The 12,751-nt window shown below is 40.6% G+C and overlaps 1 pseudogene; it reads right to left on the reverse strand.

The window, feature by feature from the left end:
• Positions 1-10,177: 10,177 nt before the first annotated feature.
• LOC127238213 (40S ribosomal protein SA-like) lies at positions 10,178-11,052 on the reverse strand (annotated as a pseudogene).
• Between the last annotated feature and the right edge of the window lie 1,699 nt (positions 11,053-12,751).

Genomic DNA, 12,751 nt, shown 5'->3' on the forward strand with positions numbered 1-12,751 from the left:
CCTGGAAGCGCTTGAGGTGACCTTGGGATCTGTCTGAAGATGCTCTAGTGGTTTGTATGAGGTAATGTTGCCTGTTGGGTCTTTGGGACAGAATTAGTAATCATTTTGTGGTTCTACTTCAATGGACTCCATAGTGGATGAACACAGAAAGAAAATATGTTGGGAATGGACTCCATTTCATGAAGATCTTTATTGGGATGCTAAATAAATTATGGAAAAAAGAGGCTTTCCACAAACAATCTGTTTCTTTTGTATGATAAAATCCTGGTGCTCTGAGTCTCCCTTTGTGTGTGTGTGTGTGTGTGTGTGTGTGTGTGTGTGTGTGTGTGTGTGTGTAGACTAGTGTGGGTACTGATTAGTCCTTATTGTCAGCTTAAGAGTAACTTGGGAAGAGAACGCCTCAGTTGAAGAACTGCCTCCATTAGATTGGCCTGCATGCGTGTCCAGGAGGGAAATTCCTTGACTGTTGCTTGGTGTGGGAGGGCCCAGCCTGCTATACAGGGACCATGACCTAGGCAGGTGGGCCTGGGCTGTGTATGAAGACTATCTGAGCTGCCCTCAGCAGGGAAGGAAAAAATTAGATGGAAAATAATGCAGAGACCCAGGACCAAAGAGTAGGAGACTTTGGGATGCTCAGCCCCAAATGAGATGTCTTTATAAACCCCTCTCCTCCAAGTTCAGAGATCTATGCAGAAGAGGAAGATAGATTCTGAAAGCCAGGGGAGGTGGATGTTTTTAAGGAAATGGCATTTTCCAGACAAAATAGGACAGTTGTACATATGAACCCACAGATTGTGGCAACCAAAAAAATCCAGGCACGAAGGGAGGGGAGTGAGCACCAAGTCCCACCCCACCCAGGAAGCTTTTCACAAATGATAGCCCCTGGCAAAAAGAAAATCAGTTTTCTTAAATGGTGTGAGCCTAGTTATATAACCACATTCATGATAGGCTGCATACCTAGAAGTAGATGTGTAACACAAAACAGACTCCATTTGTTGTTGTTTCGTTCATTTTTGAAATAGAGAATGCGAATTTGTTTGGGTAGAGAGCAGAGAGGATCTGGGAGGAGTTGGAAGCCGGGAAAGAATATGATAATATTACTCTCCCACCCACATACATTTACTTTGTAGCTATGTGAAAAACCGACAAAAATGATAGGATTGATGTTACAGAGGGACTGCCTGCGTTCTTCCAGGTGTTACAAAGCTATACCATCCTGAGCAAGACTGTCCTTGTATAGCTCAACTGCATACTTTAGGATCAAGACAGTATTCTTACTGATGTATTAGATGAAGACTCACTTTATACATGCTAAAACCATTATCTATTGTTGTTTACTAGTGAGTCAAACAACTTGAGACTATTGATAGCTCCATTAATGTCACAGTATGGCACCTAGGACTTTACACAAGAAGATTGTTTCTCTTTCACCACTAGAACCCACAAACCTGTTATAGCCTCAAGTCATTCTTTTTTTAGGAATTTGGAAAAGATGTTGTATTTTCTATGTACTCAAAAATAAAGTTGTATAATGTCACAAAATTAGCTTTTTGTTCAGTTTTCTTCCCTCACAGTCTTAATATGTAGTCTTTTAAAATTATTTAGCATGGAATAGCAGCTTTGATGTTATACTTTGCACCCAACTTGCTTTAGTTATCTGATTTGTAACTAAATGACACAATATTTAATTGGTTCTTAGGGTAAGCTAATGATTAAATGTGAGTCCAGACTCTCCTTGCTCATTTAAGAACTCACCAATCCTTGTTCATATGTTGTGAATAGATGTTGTTGATCTTCATGTAAACAAGAAAAAGAAACTAATGTGGGGAGAAAGTTTAAAAATTTATAATTTGAATTGTATTCTTTAAAAATTGGAACACTAAAGTCCTAGCTAGTAGGTGTTCGGAGTGTGACCTTATTTGGAAATTAGGCCAGTGAAGGTCTAATTAGTTGAACTGAGCTCTTACTGAAATAGATGCTTCTCTAAGTGTGGCTGGCATCATCTTCAGAGATGGAATTTACAGGAAGATGCTACATGAGAGTGACGATCAGGGTGATACATCTACATGTCAAAACTGCCAATGCTTGCTAGTAAAATAACCAGAAATGAAGCAAAAGGCCAGGGCCAAGTTCTCCCTCACACACCCCCAAAGGAACCAACTCTACTAACACTTTAGCCTTGAAGCTTCAAGAGCTTGTAGCTTGTGACTTGGGTTTTCAGTTTTTAAAACTCTGAGACTATAAATATTTGTTTCAACCACCCAATTTGTGAGACTTTGTTTTGGCAATTCCAGCAAACTAGAACAGACTGCCAAAATACAGAAAAGGGGGGTGGTGTTGTCTGCCATGAACTCACTGTTCTAGTCATGTTACCAGACTAGAGAATGAATACTCACCAAGAAGGCAGGAGCTGGTACCACCTGATTGCATACCAACTTAGCTATAAAGACACGGGGTGAGTAGAGGACCTGTAGCCACTGGGTGATTCAGTTCCGACACTGATAGATGGACCTTGGCTTTTCCTTTCTTCCAAAGCTGCTGACTGGGTAAATGTTTTATTCACGAAGCCCAAGGCAGGAAAGGATGCCAAAGGTTGAAAAATATTTGAAGATGCTTTGAGATGTCAGGCAAGTTATCATGAGGCTGTAAGCAAGGAAACTGAGGTACTACATCAGCCCATCTGGACAATATACGCACATAGCAGCTACAGCAGAGCCACCATGGAGGCAACTCTGCTTCCCCTCCTCCCCCTGCCTTTCACTTTGTTTTGATTTGCATTTGTGTTGCAAGCTAGAGAGATGGGAGCTCCAACCATGGCTTGAGGGCAGTTCTGCCTCAAATAGGACCCAAGCCAACTATTTCAGAAGGTAGTCATATCCTCAAACTTCTACCTTCCTGGAGAAAGAGGTTCTGAATCATTCCCCACCACTGGCAAAAGCCTGAGCTGAGGAAGCCATTTAAATGATAGCTTTCGCTTTAGCTTAAAGTCTCAGGAGTCTCATTAGCCATACATCTTAATTGCCTATTAAAGAAAATGCCATTCCAAATTACTTAGCACAACAGATTATTTTCTACTACAGGGAAAGTGGCCAGTTTAATTGAAAACTAGTTGCCAATGTAACTCCATCTTCCTACATCCAAAATAAGACTTCTTATATAACAATGGGTCCTGATGACACACTGTTAAGGCAGCCATCATGACAAATTCTAGGTACATGTAGTGAATTGAAATGAAAATGCCCTGTACCTTCTGATGCTCATTTTAACATCTCTAATACCTGCTAATAAGCTTCTAAGGTTGCTGAGAATTGCACACAAAAGTCAAGACTAAAATATAGCCAATGCAGTTTTCAACCCAAGTATTTTCTCAGTGGCATGGAAACATAAACCTAAGTCTAAATGAGTATTGGCAAACTTCATAATGAAATGAAAAATCACCAGGTTAGAAAGAAGATTTTAATTTTAGGCATCTGTTGTCCTTTGTGTTTGAGAAGCATCAGTGGCAAGGACATACAAGCTTTTTCTTTGACACTTGTTAGGAAAAAAAAAATCAAAGAACAGACCATAAGAGGGACAGCCACTTTGAGAAACACTGTCAAAATGTATCATGGTGTATCACTCTGTCTTTCCTCTCTGTCTGTGAAAGCCACTGATGATTTTCAATAAAGAAAGACAGTGGAAGTTTCCAGAACAATATAGCTCAGCATATGATGGAGGTGGTGTGTGTCATTCTCCTCTACAGAGAAGTGAAGAAGCTTACTGACTGCATCAAGCATGTATTTGGTCTCACATGGGGTAAAAATAAAAGGAGAAAAGTAAAATGTCCAATAGACTGCAAACCTCTTTTCCTGTACCTCATGCGATTATCAATGCCACTGCTTATTCATCTTAAGCCCCTCTTCAAACGAAACTCTATTTCGAGGCAAATCTTTACAGGTGTTTCTAGTTTCTTTTTCAGGGAAGGATGTTCAGGTACGTTGGAAATTTTAAGTTATCATAGCTCCTCAGACATGCAATTGGCAAGTACTGAAAGAACTGGGTACTTTGTGTTTCTGATATCCCAGAGGAGGAGGGTGTGACATACAATAGCAATTTCCAGAAAGCCCAAAGAATTATGTGCACAGGGTTTTTGCTAGTAACATTTGAAACACTGCAGAGGCAGAACATTCTCCAGGCCACAGAGGAAGTGAGATGGTGAACAGGAACTGGCTCAGGGTTCAGGGCAGTGTGCTCTTGCCAGAGCCCCAGGGGCCTGGACTCTCTCTGGCCAGGTCCTCTCTGTTAAGCGCCTCCTTTGCTATGCCTCCCTCATCATTCTTCACCATTCTCCCCAGCATTCTTTCAAAACCTCTTTTCTGCTTCCACCAGACTGACTCTGTTCCCATGGTATCAGAGACATCTGCATGGTAGTTGAGCTAGCTACATCACAGCCATTGTGAGCCTCTTTTTAGTTTTCTTTCCTTTTGTTCTTTTCCTGTGACTAAACAATGTGAGATTTTATTTTTGATTTCGTTTTCTTGCAAAACATCAAAGTTTTCAAAGTGTACTCAGGTTAGAGAAAACTAGAACCTAATGTCTCCTATAAGGTGACATTTGGTTGATTTATCTCCAAAGCAAGCTCTATTACTTCAGCATACTCAGACAATGTGGTAAAACATAAAACTTTATTATTAACTATAACACAAAATGAATAATAATGACAGCAACAGAAGCAGCATGTGCTATTCCAGGTACTTCGCTAAAGTTTATAAAGTCTTCTTACTGAATTGTTGTAGTAACCTTGGACTGAAACAGCTGTTGTTACTTTCGCAAACTAAGGTAGGAAGAAGTTATATGAATTTTAAAGTAACTCAGTGCATGGGCCTAGGGAAATGAAAGTATGAAAGGAGCTGTCTATTCAGAATGTGGTCCCTTATTCCAGTGTATTGTGGGATATTCATATACTATGTGAAGATGTATTCCTGTGTTTGGTGTAATAAGAAGCTGAATGGTCAATAGATAGGCAGGAGGTATAGGTAAGACTTCCAGGCAGAGAGAACTCTGGGAAGAAGAAAGGTGGAGTTTCTAGCCACACGTGGAGGAAGCAGGATGAACAATATGAAGATGAGGTAATGAATTATTTGCCTGAACATAGAGTTTAAAATATGGGTGAAGTTATAAGAACTAGTTAGGGACAAGCCTAAGCTAAGGCTGAGCATTCATAATTAATAATAAGTCTCCTCCATTATTTGTGAGCTGGTAGTCCCAACCAGAAAGAACTTCTTCATCAGTGCACAATTAATTTTCCTTCTTTCTGGTTTTCAAAAAAGCCATGGCTTCAAAATCACCCCCTCCCTAACACATATACAAGACCTTGTGAGAAAACAGGTGTGTAAATTATTTTTTAGGCATCATGTGAAAAACACCCTTGGGAATGATCCTTAATGTCACAAATTTAAACATGAATTCCAAAGGAGACATATGGGCTTGTTGGATTTTTTTTATGGTAAAAAAGAAGGGCATAATCTTTCGAACATTAGGTGGGGGAAACATTGGATGTGGTTTACCATTTTTCGATATTTAACTCTACAAATTACATTAGCCCTCATCAGTAAAAGTCAGAGATACAGCCAGATGGAGCCATTCTATGAGTAATATGTTTTTCTGAGATGAAGGCACTGATCCCGAGAAGGAAATATTGCTGAGAACATGTTCCTGGTACACTTTGCTAAGTCTAACTTGGAAAGCACAGCCCAATTCAGCACACATCCCTCTGCCATTAACCACATGTATGAGCAGCTGGGCTTGCAGAAGACAATTTTAATATATGAATTAATTTATTTGCTTGAAACCCATAGTAATAAGCCCTGCTTATGAGTACAATTTAAAACTCTTCAGAAGAAAGATGGAAAGGATTAATTGCTTAAATCAAGAGTAAGGATATTGAGACATATGGCTTGGCAAGCACCAATGGGCATTTTGAAAACATCCCAAATGCTGGTTTAAGAGAAATGCTCTTTGGTTTCCTTACAAATTTTTAAACATTGTATGAAATTAAAACATGAACTCATTGAAGGTTTTTCTTTTCTCAAGCTAAATATGTTTCTTTAAATGCTTGTGGTTTGAAAGAAAATGGCCCCCAAAGGGTGTTGTGGCTTTGTTGGAATATATATGGCATTGTTGAAGGAAGTATATCACTGTGGAGGCAGGCTTTGAGGTCTCATATATGCTCAGGCCTTGTCTCACTTCATTTCCTATGGCTTGTCAATAAAAATGTTGGACTCTCAACTCCAGCACCATGTCTACCTGTATATGACCATATCCCACCATGATGATAATGGACTAAACCTCTGAAACTCTAGGCTACCCCATTAAATGCTTTCCTTTGTAAGAGCTGCCATGGTCATGGCGTCTCTTCACAACAATAGAACTAACTAAGATGTTCCACAGCAATTTTTAAAGTACCTATTGTAGAAATGTTTACACAAATTCTACACTGGAAAATAATTTTACAGTGGGACAAGGATTGATGTAACACACATGTATTTCTGTAGGCTATGATACATATATTTAAATGTGTCATCATACATAATAAGTAAGGCAAATATATACATATATGTGTTTATGTATGTTATTTGTTTTGGTTTCTTTTCTTTTCTTTTTTTTTTTTTTTTTTTTTTTGGTTTTTCAAGACAGGTTTTCTCTGTGTAGTTTTGGAGCCTTTCCTGGAACTCACTCTGTACTCCTGGCTGGCCTTGAACTCACAGAAATCCACCTACCTCTGCCTCTCTAGTGCTGGGACTAAAGGCTTGCACTACCACATATATATATATATATATATATATATATATATATATATATATAGGCAACCACTTAAATGTTTAAAGATATATTTTGCATAGAGTTAAAAACTGGTACAGTTACACTAGATCATAACTGCTTTTTTTCATTGGTTGTTGTTGTTTTTTTTTTTTTTTTCTCTTGCTTTAGCTAGTTCTGCTTGCTCTGTTGGTAACATTGGTAACATTTAATCTTGTGATAATTTAGAGAATGTATTGCTCCCAACTTCTGGTATAGAAGCAAACCTTAGAATTAAGTCAGTAGGAAAAGAGTTGTCAACCAGGTCTGATCAAGTCCCCTTCTTTTGTGATCACGTTGGCATATTGTCTCAGATTTGTCAGAACATCCTGTAAAAGCTGGTGGAACTAGAAACGAAGTCATGATCATCACCAACATCAAGCTCCCAATCAGTGTGTGTTAGCCAGGGCTGGCATCTGTGTGTGTTAGCTAGGGCTGGCTGTGGGGGCGGCCACCCAGTCTTGCCTGGTCTGTATTGCCTCCCCTTCATTGTCAGCTGGGAATTAAAAAGTAAAACTTTCCTGTAGTGTTTTCCATGGGTGAAAAGAAAGCATTATAACTGCAAATATTTTGAATTTACAGACATCCTATTTGAAAGAGCATTTAAACTCATGTAAAGTCTGTACTTAGAACGTATGGAACTTATTATCTGAGGAATAGCCTAGAAAACTTGGAAAGTGAAGGTACAAAACTGTGAAAACTACTTGGAAGATTGATCCTTACAATCTTGTGACCCTGCTGCTTGTGACCCTGAACTTTATGAAGACAAACTGTACCACTCATCAGAAGATGAATAATTTACCGGGCATACCATTATCTGGCTTGAGTCTCCTTCATTTGTTCATGAAATATTTATTGAGTATCTCCTATATGCTAGCGTTTATGTTTGATAGTTCATGTGTAATGAATGACACAGCCACCCACTCTGGCTGAGTGGACATCAAATCTGGTGAGGTTGATTAGGATGTTGTGTATGGGGCCTAGAGAAATGATTCTGTTGTTAAGAACTCTTGTTGCTTTTTCAGAGCACCTGAGTTTGGTTCCCAGCACCCACATGATAGCTCACAACCATCTAAGACTCCAGGTGATCCAATGCCCTCTTCTAGTCTCTGCAGAGACTTGGTCATATACATAGAAACAAAAAAAAATCACAAATAAAATAAATATAATTTTAAAACTAAGTGATATTATCTGTGGTAATAGCAAGATAAGCAGATGGCACCAGGCCCAAAGATAAGGAGGAGTTCAAGGAATCATGGATGAAACTGGAGTTATTAGAAGTATGGGCTGGGATGAATCATGCACAGCTATGCAGAAATAAGTGAAATGAGGAAATGTCCCAAGGTTCAAAGAAGTCCTGAATAACTACAGCCAATCCAATATGAATACACAATAAAGTGCCAACTGTGAATCCAAGCCAATCCCAACTGATAAGTAAATGATTTTGATAAGTAATAAAGAAGAAAAATAAGTGACATGAAATACAGCAGCTAGGCTAGAGCCTGGGACCAAAGAAAAAGCTGTGTAAATGCTGATGGCTAGGAACTTCAAGGTCGACAAGCCACACATCAAAAAGACGGATTTATTTAATGCAGCAGGCGGGCAGAGGCTGGCCAGCAGTGATAGACAATGTTTGGGGAAATGGTTGAGGGTGCTTTGAAGTAGTATTCATTCTGGAATCTCGATGGGCCGACATGGTTGATGATGATGAACATGGAGAGGTGTATTATTTGGAAGATGAATGGGGTGAGTATAGATAAAATATGATTTTCCTTTGGAAGGAAAGAAGGCAACTTTTCTAGGGAGGTTTGCCACTTTCTCAGTGGTTTGAATTCCATGTAACATTTAAGAACTATATTTCCATTACTGTCTTTGCTATTGCATGCTCATTGTTTTAGAATGGTAGATTCTTTTAGACTATTAAATATTACATTGAAGACAGGCACATGGAGAATTCTGTGGTGAACCCTCATGTGCCCACTTGTGTTTAACATGACTTTGCAGATATTATTTCATGAACTCTGTACAGGGTATTTTGAGAAAATGTTATAGGTAGTTGTGCTGAATAGTTTTGTGTGAACTTGAGGAGGGGACCTCATTTAAGAATATGCCTCCGTACCACTGGGCTGTAGACAAGCTTGTAGAGCATTTTCCCAACTAGTGATTAATGCAGGAGGGCCCAGCCCATTCTGAGTGGTACCATCCCTGAGCCAGTGGTCCTGGTTCTATAAGAAAGCAGGCTGAATAAACCATGAGGAGCAAGTCAGTAAGCGGCACTCCTCCATGGCCTCTGCATCAGCTCCTGCCTCCAGATTTCTACCCTGTCCTGACTTCTTTTTATGATGAACTGTGATATGAAAGCTTAAGCCAAATAAATCCTCTCCTTTCCAAATTGCTTTCATCATGGTGTCCCATCATAGCAATAGTAACTCTAAGACAAATTGGTACCAGGATCATGAGGTATAGCTGTGACAGACTTGACCATTTTGTTTTTGTGAGGGTTGTGGAAGGACTTTGGAACTTTGGGCTAGAAAAGCTATTTTGTGTTCAAAGTTTGGTGAGCTTTTCTATGGGAGCTTGGAAGATAAGAATGTTGAGGGCAATGCAGACGATGGAGGCCTGGTGAATAAAGTTTCAAAAGGAAGATTAAAGACTCTATCAGGACCATTTGTTATTTTGAATTAAGGTTGTGTGGTCCTTAATTCTGGGAATTAAGATAGCTGGGGCTGATTAACAGGATACCAGAATTACTAAGGTGAAAACTTTGCTTTGCTGAGATACTGATGCTAGTCAGCTGGAGCTGAGAAATTGGTGGTGATTACAAAGCAACCAGCATCATTGAAGTGAAATCTTCTGGGAAGTGTTTCCTGAGAGTCAGCACACAGAAGCTGCTGTCCATACATGGACAAGGTTGTACCTTGTGCTGGCAGCTGAATTTGGTAGTATAAAAGACACCGAGGTGGTGCTGGTTTTGAAGGTGTGATGGGGTCACAGAGAGCAGCTGAGGTTTGGTGCTGTGTGGCAGGGTTGGAGTCCCTGGAGAGATCGGCCCAGCTGTGTCAGGGAAGCCACTAGTCTAAGTGCAGAACTTCATCTCCCCCTGTGCTCTGACAAATTAATCTCCCAGTCTCATCCCCAGGTTTGTCTTCCTTCCTTCCTTCCTTCCTTCCTCCCTCCCTCCCTTCCTCCCTCTCTCCCCCCTCTCTCTCTCTTTCTTTCTTTCTTTCTTCCTTCCTTCCTTCCTTCCTTCCTTTCTTTCTTTCTTTCAACAGCTTGTAGGAGCTTTATTTTCCTTCTGCCCTTTTCCCCTTTGCTTGGATGTCTGCAGAGCAGCTCAGGATCACTCAGTGGTGGCTCCAACCCACTCAGTGGCCTATGCTATGAGAGCTGATGACCAGTCCTCAGTGGTTGGCTGGACATTCCGGTCTTCAGTAGGAAACTGTGGGATGGGTACGGAAGGCACCTGCACACCCTCAGACCAGTCTGGCTGAGCATCAGTGAATTTAGGCGCTGGTGGAGTCCATTCCTGAAATTCCTCCTTGGTGATAGCCTTCTCAGCAGCAGCTTGTTCCTCCATTTCAATCTCCTCTGGGTCTCTGTAGAAGTAAAGGTCAGTCATGACCTCCCATGGGTACTAACTGGAGATAGTTCCATGCATGAGGGGTACATCCCAGGCCAGCATCCACCACATCAGACCCTCGGAGTGAGCTCCCTTGTTCAATGGGATGGCAATGTCCACGTAAGCACAGAGGAGAGTCTGTGTTACACAGAGCAATGGTTAGCAGGATGATGTAAGACCCCTCTGCGAGGGGCTGGTGGTCAGCTCTGTCATCAGTCACCACTAGAAGCCATGGCTCCCAGAAGGCTACTTGGATCTGGTTGGTGAAGGTCCCAGGAGTAAAATGGCCAGCAATTGGAGTGGCTCTGGTGGCAGCAGCAAATTTCAGCATGGCTCACTTGCTGTTTATTGTTCCTGGAGGAGATAACGCTGCTGACATCAGCTGGGTTCTCAATGGCAACGATTGCCGGGGCAGCCAGCAACTGATTCTCCCATGTCCTCATTAGATTTATGATGTAGATACCATCACTTTTCCTTTTGTAGATGTACTGCTCCATTTGAAAGTCAATAATGGTGGCACCTAAGTGGGTTCCTGCAGCAAGGAGTTTGAGGACATCCTCCTCCTTCATCTGCAGGACAGCAAGGGCTCCAGACATTATATAAGTTTCCCTTTCACTTGTGGTGGGAATCAAGAACAACACTGTATGGAGCAGTCCCAGGGTAGCATGAAAAGCTCATCCCCAGCTCTTTAGCAAGCCTTCTGTGGTGATGTATACTTACCCTCTGCTCCCACTCCCAGTGGACTAAGCAGACTCTGGTGGAACACAGTACTTTCTTCCCTTCTGTGAGCCACCTCTGGACTCTCCCAGCCTTTCCCCATTCCCAAGCCTCAGATCCCAATACCCAGAAAAAAATATTTTACCTGGAACTGGAACCTCCAATACTAATACCCATCAATGCCCAGGAAGGTTTTCCTACAGGCAACACACAGCCACCACACTCTCCTAAGAACCAGAGACCAAACAGAAACTAAAGGACAAAACACCCACCCATCGAGATAAGATCAGACATCAGCACCTAGAATTACAATCTTCCCCTCCCAGATACCCAAATGCCAGCACAAACACAGCATCAGAAACAGTCAGGACAATACATCTTCACTAGAGCCCAGGGACCCTCAAGAGCAGCCCAAGAGTGTTCCAACATATTTGAAATGCAAGAAAAAGACTATGAAACAGCCTTAATACATTTGATAGATGTCATTAAAGAGTAAACAAATATAAAGACAAAAGTGGAAGGAAATGAATAAAATTGTTCAAGACCTGAAAATGGAAATAGAATCAACAAAGAAGATCTAAACTGAGGGAAATCTGGAAATGAAAAGTTTAGGAACTCAAACAGGAACCATAGAGGCAAGAGTCACCAACAGAACACAAGAAAGGGAAGAAAGCATTTCAGGCATTGAAGACATGATGGCAGAAATGAAAACACTGGTCAAAAAAAAAAAAAAAGTGAAGTCTAAAAATCCCCTGGTACAAAACATCCAGGAAATCTGGGACACTATGAAAAGACAATCTAAGAATAACAGGAATAAGGGAAGAAAAAGAAACACAGATCAAAGGCACAGACAATGTTTTAAAGAAAATCATAGGAGAAATTTTTCCTACTATAAAGAAGGAGATATCTATCGAAGTTCAGGGAGCTTACAGAACACCAAATAGACTATACCAGAAAAGAAATTCTCCTTGGCACATAATAATCAAAAAAACCTAAACATAAAGAAGAAATAAAACTAAAACAACCTCCAACCTAAAGAAGTTAACTATAACCATGAAAACACAAGAAATAAATAATCTTAGACTAGCAAAGTCAAAAGAAGGGAAACAGAAACATGAGCAGGTGGCACATGCTCTCTCTCTCTCTCTCTCTCTCTCTCACACACACACACACACACACACACAGGAATCAATAAGCATTGGTCATTGGCATCTCTCAACATCAATTGTCTCAATAAAGAGACATAGGCTAAGAGAATGGATGTGAAAACAGGATCCATCTTTCTGCTGCATCTAAGAAACACACCTCAACCTCAAGTCTAGACAGCACCTCAGGGTAAAGGATTGAAAAGGGGATTTCTAAGCAAGTGGACTTAAGGGACAAGCTGCTATAGTTCTTTTACAAAATAGACTTTAAAGCAAAACTAATCTGAAGATGACAGAGAAGGACACTACCTGTTCATCAAATTAAAAATCCACCAAGAGCACATTGAAATTCTTAACATCTATGCAGCAAACAAAAAGGCACACAAGTTAATAAAAGAAACTACTACAGCTTAAATCACTCATTGACTATCAC

This window comes from Phodopus roborovskii, unplaced genomic scaffold, assembly GCF_943737965.1.
Source record: "Phodopus roborovskii unplaced genomic scaffold, PHOROB, whole genome shotgun sequence".
Taxonomy (NCBI): domain Eukaryota; kingdom Metazoa; phylum Chordata; class Mammalia; order Rodentia; family Cricetidae; genus Phodopus; species Phodopus roborovskii.